Consider the following 14,590-nt stretch of genomic DNA (forward strand, 5'->3'; position numbering starts at 1 on the left):
TGCATTTCAGCATGTAATTTAAAGAGATTAGTTCTTTCTTTTTTTAGCTAGAAAATGTTGTCGTACACCCAGGCGCTAGTTTTGAAGTTAAGTTTAAGTTATGGAGGAGAGACAACAAATCTAACAATTAATCCAAAATTTTATAGTATTACAACCGGATTGGAAAATTTTCAAATCTTATAAGACTAGTAATTTGCTACTTTGGTCTATAGGAAAATGGAGTTTCAATCCTAAAGTATGTGTTTGAAATAATATATAAATTATATCAAGGAAGTATATCTGAATATAACCCTTTCTTTTGTTCGGCATGTCATAACACTAACCAAACTATGGTGGAAATTTCACAATCATATATTCGTGTAGAGAATGTTGTTTGGGAAGCACAATAAATTGGAAAAGAGATTCATAATGTGACTATGGAAGTGCATGAGAAAGTGACAGAAGAGATTGGAAAATACAAATACAAGGTCGAGGCAATGGAGGTGAGTTTAGAAGTTGGGATCTCATTAGAAACTGATAATAAATCTACTGCAATGGATAAATATGATAATCATTTGCAGAGTTGTTTGCTCCTTCCAAATGTTGATGGGCCTTCTATTGAAAATAGTGATCTTGTTCAGTCTGTAAAATTATCTTCTATTTCCAATGAGGGGGATGATAAAGTGGAGAAGGTTGGGACTGAATCTGGATATTTAGAAGCCAAGTCTATGTCTCAAATTAGTGATACTTTCACATTTGAGATTGGATAAAGAATATCCACATTGGACACGGTATTTATGGCTGAGTAGATTTCACCCAGTCTGGTGAGATAGATAAAAATGTTGGATGTTGGAAACTCTTTCAAACTACCCATCCAAGCGACGTGATTCAGGTTTACTTCCAATTATGATGTGAAGTTTGTTTTTATTATGTTAAAAGAATGGAATTATTAATGTAGAACTAGTTTTACAAATGATTCTTGTGTTAATTACAATGTCGTTTGGAATTATTGAATATGTTGTAGTGATTGAACCCATATTCCTTTCTTTTTTCTAAAATATTTTGGTTATTTAATTTCTGGCGTCTTATTCATTTTGAGTTCATTGTTTGGACTGGGTTGGAGTGGGTCCTTTATTTAGCTTTGCAGACTTACAAATAGGGTGTTTATCGAAAATGTCTTATTGTTACTAGATTTTGCTACACAAAACAAGGCTTCTGCAACATGCCAAACTGGGAAAGATGAAGTTGAAGCATGTCAAAAACATGCAAACGATAATGTTAATTCTGTAGTGCCTGATACAATTTCAATACTCCAGAAGGGTGGTTTTGTCTTTGCTGAAGCCAAAGCTAAAACTATACCCAGTGGAGAGAAAATAAGTCATGCAAACATTGTTATAGAGTAAGACAAGAAATTTAGAAGTCATGAAAAAATTGTGGTGATATTCAAGTTGTAAGTTTATGTACTACAACCATGATTTGTAGTGCTTCACTCAGGCCAAGGAGCGATTCCTCAAAAATTGAGGCTAAATATGAACAAAATAATTTTCATACAGATCTTCCTGATATTTTCCCACAATTTACATCATCATGTACCATGAAACTATCAACATTACCATATTTGAATGCAATAGTGACTAGCATGAATGTTCAACAACTTTTCATAGATTCACAACAAGTACAATTGCATGCAAAGATTCTTGTGTACTGGTCACTTATGTGAGTTATCTCTGTTGTGCTTATTCTTCCTTAGAACCCAAAATTGTTCTTAATTGGGATCCACATTCTAACTAGCAATGTATATTGTGTTTTAGCAGTTAAGGGTCATTACCATATGAGGCACCAATGATAACAACTTTTTCGGATATAGAGAGAGTTGTGTGACCATGTTCTATGATGAGTTTGTTATATATGTGGGATGATCATTGCTTATGCAATATTTCATTTTTATTTATTTCTTTTCTCTCCAATATCTCTAAGATGAACAATTTTTTTATGAGCTAATATTGTGTGTCAGCATCTCAAAATGGTTCCTTTGTATAATATGGAGGCAAGATTATGTGGGAGAATGCTTGTATATTGCCGCAAATTATATTCATGGGAAGGGGTTCTCTAGTACCTCATACATAAACACCCCTTGCTCAAGCACAACAACAATCATATCTAGAAAAATTGTTGAATTCACGGAGATTACAACTGTTGCATCAGTTAATGCCATTGATGCAAGAAATCTTATTTTAGGAATGAGGTCAGTAGAATTGGTAGTGTTAAGGAGCCATTTATTGTTGGCTAGAATGACTAGGGCTTCTAACTTAGTGAGGGGTGGGAGCAAGAATACCCCACAGGTAATTATGAGTCCACCTAACCCACTCACATTGTCACCACCAGTATGGAGTACTCCACTGAATGAAGGGATGCAGGGTTCCACCATTTATAGGAGTCTACATCTTGAACCTCATCAAATGACTGCAGTAATACATCTCTATCAATCTGCAAAAATTGTGTTGGAAATAATACTGAGAGGGGGCGTGAATCAGTATTAGCAAGTCAATAATTTTTCATTTCCATAATCAGATTCATATACGCCACTTCAGTTAATGAAACTTGCGTGTATACGCAACTATGTTTAAGGCAACTAGAGTATATCTTGAAAACTTAAGATTCAGTTAATTCTTCATATGTTGATCTTGAATCAGTGCATCAGAACCATATAAACAGTAACCAGGTGCAGTAAAAATAGAACAGACAATAACACACAAGAACACAAGATATAAGGTGGAAACCCAATGTGGGTGAAAACCACCCGCTGCAATTGTCTCTATCTTATTTTTAAATTAGAAACTTATTTTTATAATTTTTGTACTGGTGCAGTCTTATACCAATACGCAGGCTTCTACCTGCAGAAGGCTACAACCTTCTCTCGTTCTCCAGCTTCTCTTGGAAGGGAGCTACAACCCCCTAGCTCTTGTACTAGCTAAAATGTTTACTAGTACGTAGGTGCCGACCTACAGAAGGCTCCAACCTTCTCTTTTCTTCCAGGGACCATGTTTCATAAATTTTCAAACTGGATCCATCAATAGCATCATTCAATCATCTGCATCAACCAATCTCCTTTTTCACCAACCAAAACTAAATCAACCAATCACTTTGACAAATCTTCATAATGTTGTAACCAGAATACAGTAACCAAAATACAGTAACCAAAACCCAAGCTAGAACCTAGAACATTGCAACAGCAAACAAAAGTAGCTAAAATATATTTTTTGAGATATACGCTACTTCCTTTCATCAAACCTATGTGTATATGCACTTTTCTCAAGGTGAACATGCGTACAGATCTGAAAATCAAAATTAAGATGTATACTCTATTTTGATATGCTGAACCAATGTGTATACGTGTCTTTTCTAAAGTGAACCTGCGTACAAATCTGTAAATGATGATTTAAACTCTACAACAATTTCAGATTTCAGTTATATCCAGATCATCATATTTACAGACTACAACATGTGCCAGTTATACAGATAAATGATCAAAACCACATAAAGATACTTCACTTCAATCCTTAAGATCTTGACCCATCATTAGGTCGTATCCTTCATCAAGCACTAAGGTTCATCCTTGGTTCAGATCCAGCTATGCACCATTACCCAATAGCCTGTATATTATATCTTTCTCTTCATCAGATATTCAATTCATGAGTGCCTTTTCCTAATGATCTTCTCCTCCTTTTATAGTCTTAGGCCTTACTCAATACCATGGACCAAAATCACTTAGAACCAATACCTTGGCCCAAATACTTGGGGTCAACACTTCGGACAAGATACCTTGGACCAATACCATGGATTGAAATACCATGGACCAAATACCACGGACCAAAACTAAGTTTTCCAACATGTGCGTGCCTTTCCTTCTGTAAAAGTGTCTATGTACGCCATACGCGCCTTTTGGTCTGTGAACCCGCGTGTACATGTGGCTTGGTCAATGGGTAACCTGCGTATACCTCTATTTCTTCATTCTGTGATTCTGAACTATGATCTATCATCTGAGTGAGTTGCCATCAAGGACAACACTTGTGTCATAGTCCCAAATCTGTGTCATAATGCCAACAATCTCCCCCTTTGGACTTGATGGCAACCACAACAACCCCAAGTCACTCTCCCCCTTTGTCATCAAGGGCAAAGGGTTATGCTCCCCCTGAGTACATGCTGAATTCTCTGATATGCTGAAGTGTGTCGATTGAGCTCCATGCTCGAGTCCATGCTCCCCCTAAATATAAGGAAGGTCTGCAAAAAGAAGTTCTAAAAGAAGAATATGACTTTATACATACATCATAAATGACCTTCCTATCACCAATGACTCATACATACATCCATCTCCAAACCAAGTGGGGATATACCAAGTGTTTATACATGTCAAAAACAAGAACATTACATCATCCATCCCATGCATAGTGGGGAAACAAAATAGGTCGTTTCATGACCTTGACATTAAAATATATACATGATATAGAGACCCAATATCTAAAAGAATACCATGATAGTTATCAGCAACTATTATTAGCAGCATCTGTCAATCACCATCCAAACCAGCAACCATGATCTCCCACTGAACATGTTCCACCTAAATAAAAAACAACTGTGAATTTGTACCAAGATCTTCTAAGATAATGCCAACAATGCATTATTAGAAGTATATTCTCCCCCTGTGCCAGATGATCACTGTTAGACCCATATCAGACTCCTTTCATCCTGAGTCTGGCCCACTGTTTTTCTTCAAACCAACATATACGCGACTGTATCCACAACAACCAATGTATGTACATGGATATGCTTCCTGGAACTCGTGTATAACCACTTTTCTCTTAAACAGATAAGTTTTAACAGCAAGATGATGCATCAAGTACTCCGAGCTTCTGTATGAGATATTCAAATGTCTCTCTGGGCAGTGGTTTGGTGAATATATCAGCAACCTGTTCTTTGGAGGGAACATACTCCAATTTGACCTTTTGTTTAAGCACTTGTTCACGTAGAAAATGATATTTGATGGGTATGTGCTTGGTCTTGGAATGCATGACTGGATTCTTTGAAATGTTGATTTCACTTGTATTATCACATAGAATGGAGATGGGTGGAGTACATGTGATCTGAATGTCTTGCAATGTTTGCATCATCCAAAGGACTTATGTGTAGCAAGATGCAACAACCACATATTCTGCTTCAGCTATAGATAATGCAATTGAACTTTGTTTCTTGCTGAACCAAGACACTAATCTGGAACCCATATAGAATGCACCACCACTGGTGCTTTTTCTGTCATCAACGCTTCCTACCCAATCTGCATTTATATATGCATGAAGTGTAAGATCTGTATCTCTAGGATACCATAAACCAAAATTTTGTGTACCTTGAAGATATTTGAAAATCCTTTTGACTACCTGAAGGTGAGATTCCTTTGGATTTTCTTGGAATCTTCCAACTATTCCTACTGCATGCATGATGTCTGGTCGAGTACCTGTTAGATAAAGCAAACTGCCAATCATGGATCTATAAGTTGGTTGATGTACTACTGTTGATTCATCATTTGAGCTAAGACTGCATCCTGTTACCATTGGGGTACATACTGGTTTAGAATCTTCCATGCCATATTTTTTCAAGATCTGTTTGAGATATTTGGTTTGTGACAAAAAAATACCATCTTTATGTTGTTGAACTTGTAGAACAAGAAAATATGTAAGCTCACCAAGCAGGGACATTTCAAATTCTTGCTGCATTACCAAAGAAAAATTCTGACTCATGGCTTCTTCAATGCTACCAAAAATGATATCATCAACATACACAACGAGTATTAGCAATTTATTATTATCAATCTTTGTATATAGATTGCTATAAGCTAACCCTTTTAAAAAACCTTGTTGATGGAGATATTTGTCAAGACGGTAATACCAGGCCCTTGGAGCTTGTTTTAGACCATAGAGAGCTTTTATGAGTCTGCATACAAGTTTTGCATCATTTCCATGAATGAACCCATTTGGTTGCTCAATATAGACTTCTTCTTCTAAGTCTCCATTAAGAAAGGTAAATTTTACATCCATTTGGTATACTTTGAATTTCTGAAAGCTAGAAAGAGCAAGGAACATTCTTATAACTTCAAGTCTAGCAACAGGTGCAAAAGTTTCTTCAAAATCTATACCTTCTTGTTGAGAATATACTTTACAAACAAGTCTGGCCTTGTTTCTAATAACTTCTCCATTTTCATTCAGCTTGTTTTTTAATATCCATTTAGTTCCTATGATATTCTTATCATGAGGTCTAGGAACTAATTCCCAAGTATTATTCTTTTCAATTTGCTCAAGTTCTTCATTCATGGCTTTGACCCAACATTCATCTTTACATGCTTCACTTACATTTTGAGGTTCAGTGGAAGATAGTAATGCTAGATAGCTTGAAGCTTCTGAAATAGTTCTTCTTGTCTACACACCTGCCTCTTTCTGTCCCAAAATTTGAGTCTCTAGATGATTTTTCTGAACATACCTGGACGGAGTCTTTTCTTCTACCGTTATCTCTTCTTCTGGTGCTTCATTGGTTTCTTCTTCATAATTAGTCTGATTTGATGTGGAAGGATAATCCTCATCTTATTCATGCTCTTCGGTTTTTATTAGCCTTGGATTTTTGCATGTTTCATCAACCACAACAACAATACTTTCAATAATTTTCCCAAGTCTTTTATTATAACATTTATATCATTTACTTCAAGGAAAGTAACCAAGGAGAATACTTTCATCTGCTCTGGGTTCAAACTTACCAAGTTTTTCATCAGTCCTTTTGATGTAACATTTGCTTCCAAACACTTTGAAGTATTTTACAGTAGGAGTCTTACCATACCAAAGTTTATGAGGAGTTTGAGTGATGTTTACCCGAACATTTGTTTTGTTGAGAATAGTGACGACAACAAATGCAGCTTCACCCCAGAAGGTTGCAGGAGTTCCAGAGTCATCTAGCATAGCACGAGCCATTTGTTGAACAGTTCTATTCATCCTTTCTACCACTCCATTTTGTTGAGGAGTCCTTGTAATGGAGAATTCCCTTTTTATTCCATGTTCTTCACAAAAGTCAAAGAATTCATCCAAGGTAAATTCCCCTCCTCGATCAGATCTAAGGCATTTGATTTTACGATCTGATTCATTCTCAACCAAAGCTTTGAATTTTTCAAATGCTTCATATTTATGCTTTAGAAGTCCTATCCAACACATTCTGGAAAAATCATCAATGGAAAATCTAAAGTATTCTTCTCCACGAGGTGACTTTTTCCTTGATGGACCACATAAATCAGTATGAACAAGTTCAAGAGGCTTACTAGTTGATCCTTCCTTTTTAGGGAAATGCGACTTGGTTTGCTTACCAAATTGACATGATTTGCATATTTTATTTTCTGGAATGTTGATATCAGGAAGATCACGAACAACCTAGAATTTGCATGCTTTCCTTATTTGAGAGAAGCTTAGATGCCCCAATCTTCTGTGGCATAGCCAATGTTCATCATTTTTGCTTAGATAGCACTGTATTTGTCCTCCCTTGAGTATGTATAAGTTATTTGAATTTCTTATGCCTTTGATCACGGTTTCACCTGTATCAAGCTCATGAACAACACATCCATTTGATCAAAATACTACTTCATTTCCTTGATCACACATTTGACTGACACTCAATAGGTTATTCTTTAGACCATCAACATACATAACATTTCCTACTTTAACCTTTTCTTTTAAGAGAAAAGAGCCCTTACCTTTTATGACAGCAAGAGTGTCATTTCCAAATGAGACCTTCTTTTCCTTTTCTAAGGCATTATACGTCTGATGTTTTTCTTTGTCACCTATCATGTGTTTTGAGCATCCATTGTCGATATACCACTGATTTTCTTGTCCTTCTGCACACAAGGCTATACCACATATTTCTTGTTGTAACTCTTTCTTTTTCCATATTTTGGGAATTAACGAAGTTTTCTCCTTATGAGATGTTTGCCGAAATTTACTCCTGCATTCAGATTTTTCATGACCGAAGTTGTTGCAGATAGAGCATTCTATTTCATTTTCAAGAAGAGAAAAGTTATTGTAAGTCCGTTTCATGATCCCTATCACATTCCTTTGATTTCATGCTTCTCTAGTCATGATGGTCTTGTAAGCAACACATTAAGCAACTTTGTGTCCAAAGTTATGACATGAAAAACATTGGCCATTAAAGAAGTTCCTGCGATTATTGAATCTACTGACCTGGTGATTGTAGTTTCTATTGATATTCATTCTTAAAGCAGATTGAGTATGATTTACCTGAGGTTTGTAGCTTCTGTTCATCCTTGAAGTAAATTGAGCCTGATTTACCTGGTGATCTTCTTTATGCCTTTGCTGACGACTGTCAAACTGTTCACTGATCTTTGCTGCATCAAGATAGCTTTTAGTGGAGGTTAACGACTTCTATGATTGAGATGCTTCTTCAGTATATCCAAGACCTATCTTTATTAGAGGAGAACGTTGTATTTTGATAATTTCATTTAATGTTTCTGAACATTTAGAAAATATAAGATTGAGAGCTTTTGTTTTCTCAATATCCTTTCTTAAACCCACAATTTCACATTCCAGTTTTTCATTGTGTTTTTCTCTTTCAACAATTTGGAATGTCAAAGTATCTATAATCATATTATTTTCTTCTAAAAAAAATTAAGTTTAGAGATTTCTTCATAAAGATCATCTTCATCTAAAGCATCCAAGAAATTATCATCTTCAAAAGCCATCAAAAGTCTATAGTCATTACTATTTTCATCTTCATCACTATTAGATAGACCATCGCTATCTTCATGTGTATAGTAGCTTTTCTTACTTACACTTTGTTTTCTATTCCATTTTTCTGATTCGTTACCTTTATCAAGCTTATCTTTATGAGGACATTTGGCAGCATAATGACTAAATCTTCCACAAGTAAAACATTTGAAAGGTAGTTTAGGTCTGAATCTTTCGGAACCCCATTGAAGGTTTTTGACAAAGTTTGCTTCTTCCTCTCCTTCTGAAATATGTCCTGATTCATTGAGTTCTTCTCTTCCTGAAGCTTTAAATGTAGCTTCTCTCATATCTAATGGACCTCCTTTTCTCATTTCGAAAGCAGTTAAGATTTCGTGTAGTTGTGTCATAGTAATAGTCTGAAGATCCTACTTTTCTTCTATGGCAGATCCTTTGGTTCAAACTTAGTAGACAAGGATCTTAAAACCTTTTCAACTAAAGTGACTTCTTTTATCTCTTCACCCAAATTCTTCATGCAATTAACAATCTCATCTATATGTAAGAACTAACTAGCTATACTTTCATCATTGTGTATTTTGAGAGTTTCATATTGAATTCTAAGAGTTTGCAGTTTTGCACGTTTTACCTGAGTGTCTCCTTCATAGCTTAAAATGATCTTGTCCCATATTTCTTTGGCAGATTTGAGCTGCATAAATTTGACAAATTCTGATTGTGGCAAACTCACTAATAATGTATTGACAGCCTTGGCATTGGTTTCATATTGCTTTTTACCTGCCGCATCTATAGGAATTGCCGATGGAAATGTATATCCTCCTTCCACGATTTCCCAAACATCTGTTCCAAGAGATTGAAGATAGGCTGTGGTTCTTACCTTCCAATAAATGAAGTTTCTCCCATCAAAGATTGGTGTTCTGATGGATCCCTCTTTTTCATGGTTACTCATGATGATGGATCTTCCTTCAAGCGATCAAGCTTCTTCTGAAGGACCTGCTCTGATACTAATTGTTGGAAATAACACTGAGAGGGGGGGTGAATCAATATTAGAAAGTCAATAATTTTTCATTTCCATAATCAGATTCATATACGCCACTTCAGTTAATGAAATTTGCATGTATATGAAACTGTGTTTAAGGAAACTAACGTATATCCTGCAGACTTAAGGTTCAGTTAATTCTTCATATGTTAATATTTAATCAGTGCATCAGAACGATGTAAATAGTAACCAGGTGCAGTAAAAACAGAATAAACAATCAGACACAAGAACACAATATATAAGGTGGAAACCCAATGTGGGTGAAAACCACCTGCTACAATCATCTCTATCTTCTTTTTAAATTAGAAACTTCTTTTTACAATTTTTGTACTGGTGCAATCTTATACCAGTACGCAAGCTTCTACCTATAGAAGGCTACAACCTTCTCTCATTCTCCAGCTTCTCCTGGAAGGGAGCTACAACCCCCTAGCTCTTGTACTAGCTAAAATGTTTACTAGTACGTAGGTGCCGACCTACAGAAGGCTCCATCAATAGCATCAACCAATCATCTGCATCAACCAATCTCCTTTTACACCAACCAAAACTAAATCAACCAATCACTTTGACAAATCTTCAGAATGATGTAACCAAAATATAGTAACCAGAACCCAAGCTAGAACCCAGAACATTGCAACAGCAAACAGAAGCAGCTAAAATATATTTTGTGAGATATACGCTACTTCCTTTCGTCGAAAGTGTGTGTATACGCACTTTTCTCAAGGCAAACCTGCGTACAGATCTGCAAATCAAAATTAAGATGTATACTCTGTTTTGATATGTCGAACCAGCGTGTATACATGCCTTTTCTAACGTGAACCTGCATACAGATTTGTAAATGATTATTTAAACTCTACAACAATTTCAGACTTTAGTTATACCCAGATCATCATATTTAGAGACTACAACATGCGCCATTTATATAGATAAATGATCAAAACCACATAAAGATACTTCACTTCAAGCCTTAAGATCTTGACCCATCATTAGATCTTATCCTTCATCAAGCGCTAAGGTTCATCCTTGGTTGAGATCCAGCTATGCACCATTACCCAATAGCCTGTACATTATATCTTGCTCTTCATCAGATATTCAATTCATGAGTGCCTTTTCCTAATGATCTTCTCCTCCTTTTATAGTCTTAGGCCTTACTCAATACCATGGACTAAAATCACTTAGAACCAATACCTTGGACCAAATACCTGGGGTCAACACTTCAGACAAGATACCTTGGACCAATACCATGGATCAAATACCACGAACCAAAACCAAGTGTTCCAACATGTACGTGCCTTTCCTTCCGTGAAAGTGCGTGTGTACGCCATACGCGGCTTTTGGTCTGCGAACCGCGTGTACACACGACTTGGTCAATGGGGAACCTGCATATACCTCTATTTCTTCATTATATGAGTCTGAACTGTGAACTGTCATCTGAGTGAGTTGCCATCAAGGATAACACCTGTGTCATGGTGCCAAATCTTTGTCATAATGCCAATAAATTGGACACTACCCTACACTAGAAGTGATGCTCTTGTATGCCTCACTTACCTTTTCCTAGACCATGGGTGGTCCCTCCTCAAGGACCACCACCAGAGATTCGCTTACGAATTTCTAGTTTTGTAGTTCTAGAAGGAACTAAAGATGCACTTAATAACTAGAGGAATTATGTATCACCTTTTGTACCATATACACCAATGACACCCATTGATCCTACTTTATCAGGTATGGTGGGGGCTACTACAATTCACACTGGTACCAATGTTGGTACAGATGTTCCAAAAACAGGTGTGGTAGTTGGTAGGCAGTCCAACAATGAGCAGAAACCTAGAAAGAGAAAAAAGAAAAATATTTTAGAAGAAATTGTTCGAATTGTGGCTTGTAAGTGACATCTAGTGTTCCTAAACACCCTACTAAACCCACATTAGTATCTTCCCTTGGGTAATCAATGATTTTCTCAACTACTTCAAATGCTCTCTTTGCATAAGGTACTAGAATCCCAAGTACACCTTTTGTTTCTGATTACCAACTAATAAGTAGAGGAGAAACTAAACAAAGAATTATATTTTTAGAGGAAACAAAAACACATATAGAATAGGAAAAATAAAATGCTAAAGATGTTTCTTATATCGTATCTATTGTTGTTAGGAACAACAAGGGAATTTGATGTCGGTTATGGTAATAGGCCAGTTACATTTCCCGCTTAAATTAAACATTTTAAATGGGTTGAGTTAGGGACATGAGTTCCAAGGCTGAGGAAGACATAAGTTAGTCAACAATGACAAGGCCAACACACACAAAAATCTGGAATAATATGGACAACTAGGAAGGATTTGATAGGCTTGCTTGTTTTGTGCTAGATTGGAAACCAAGAGAAAGGGGCTGATATTTTTTGTCTTAAGCAGTAGGAGTGGGGTTGTTGAAAAGGAGAAGAGAATAGCATAGGGGAGTAGCGCAAAGAGGGGTTTGGTTTCCATTATTGCAAACATTTCTAGGAAGCAACTATTGGATTGCTTGCATAGAAGGAAGGAACAAGCAGAACACTACACGTCATTGTGCAGAACTCGAGTCCTGTAAATTCACTGAAGGATGGAGGGAATCAATGCCTTGGATTGCCTACACCAACCAACTATTTTCAATTGAGTCCTTAAGCAAGTTCTCCTCCAAGAGTTGGAATATGGCTCGAGGGTGATAGGGCTGCAAGAAAAACAACATTCTAGTGCAGGCCAGTCTATGGATGGGTGGAGAAGTCTAGTCCCTAACTCAGTTTCCTTGCCCATTTTAGAGATAAGTATTTCCACCATTGTTGATTTTAATTTATATCTCTTGAAAAATCACTATAATCACAATCGCATTTACATGATGTTGCATTGTTGGGCATTTGCCTATTTTTGTTGTCCTCCCTATTATTATGTGCATATATTGATAAGAGGTTATGGGGTGGTACAGGCGATGGGTCTGTCTATTATACATGAGGTGAAAATAACTCATGTGCATAACTTTATAACAGTGTATGTAGATTATGTTTAAATAGATTGTGCTTAAAGGTTATGAGTAGAAAACCACACCTCTAACCAAATGTAGATATCCACCTTTTCCCACCATTGATAATTAAAAATATCTTGAAAGGGTAATATGAAAAATATGCCCTATTTCTCATCGGGGAACTATAGAAATGTATTGAAATATTACTACAACAATGTCACTGGAAAAATTTCATTCATCGTTTATGAAGGATAAAAAATATTTGTCACTCCTTAAAGTTGAGTGACTGACTTGTCAAGGGACATTGGGTTCCTATTAGATTAGGGAGTCAAAGCCTCCCATTAGTTTGATCTACAAATTCAACCTTGGAAGTGGTAGACTTCAGTCCTGTAGGTGGTGTTAATTTTAGCTTAACATGTTCTTTGCTTAGGAAAATTACTCCAATGTTCCTTATTATCCCATTTATCAATCCATTTTATTTCCACTAGAAATCAAATGAATCATTATCACATTGACATTAACTAAAGAAAAAACATAGACGATAAATGTAGAAGACAAGCCAGGGAAAAACCCCAAGATGAGGAAAACCCTTGATCAATTATTTTTATTATTAATTTCGGTGTTCAACAAAGAGAGTAAAATAATTCAAAGTTAAAATTATGTGCCAATTTTAAGATCCAATATCACTACCCTTAGAATAGTAGATGGCCCAACCAAAACTGAAAATTCAACACTCTTTCAGCCATAGACAAATTGTGCCCTATCTAATGGTCAATTATGGTCATCGAATTAAGAATACATTCCCTCTTGAGCTCAAACTTCTTTAACAGACTGAATCCTAGTTAGGGCTTAATAGATCATTGAAATAACTCATTTTCTCAACTATAGACTTCCTTTAAGTGTTGCAACATTCCTTCTAGTAATTCAAATCATCCTTCTAAACTAATTCTAGCCCTTAAACATGCCTCAAGATCCCTCTGATTCCATAAGACAAGGTCTGTGGCTTACCTAGGTTGTTACTTACCTTTTCGGCCCCCTGTCTTAGCACTATCAGGCCTATGGCATGCCTGATGAATCCTCCTAGTGTTGGGGCCTACTTGAAGAAGAGAGATCCCACACAAAATAGTCCCAACACACATTTTAAATTTCCCTAAAGTATACAACTGACATCCTGTAGGATATCGGCCTGCAAAAGAGGATAAACACATCCTAGAACATGCATCAAATTAACCTAGACTTTCTCCTAACAACCTCAACCTCTTTCCTGCAGAACTCTGTTGGAAATAATACTGAGAGGGGGGGTGAATTAGTATTATCAAATTCTTTTCATATGCCTTCCAGATTTATACTTTAATTAATTTGTATGTTAGTGCCATATAAAAATGAACAAGAACAAGTAAAGCACACCAAAGAACACCAGATATAAGGTGGAAACCCAATGTGGGTGAAAACCACCTGCTGCAATATGTCTCTATCTTCTTTCAATTAGAAACTTCTTTTACAAGGATTTTTTACTGGTGCGGTCCTTTACCAGTACGTAGGCTGCAACTTGCAGAGAGCTACAACTCTCTCTCGTTTTCCAGTCTCTCCTGGAAGGGAGCTACAACCCCCTTAGCTCTTATTTAAGGACCACGTTTCATTAATTTTCAGACTGGATCCAAGAAGATCAAATAATCATAAAGCACATGCAAATCACCCAATATCCTTATACAATCAACCAATGAATCACCCAACTTCTCAGAATGCTGTTGTTGGCCCTCAGTTTTGGTCTATTTTTGCTTAGGGAAACCTACTTAATCCTTATATTTTCCAT

This window comes from Pinus tabuliformis, chromosome 7 (assembly GCF_031772625.1).
Source record: "Pinus tabuliformis cultivar Carrire ecotype Pingquan chromosome 7, CPIR1, whole genome shotgun sequence".
Lineage (NCBI taxonomy): Eukaryota > Viridiplantae > Streptophyta > Pinopsida > Pinales > Pinaceae > Pinus > Pinus tabuliformis.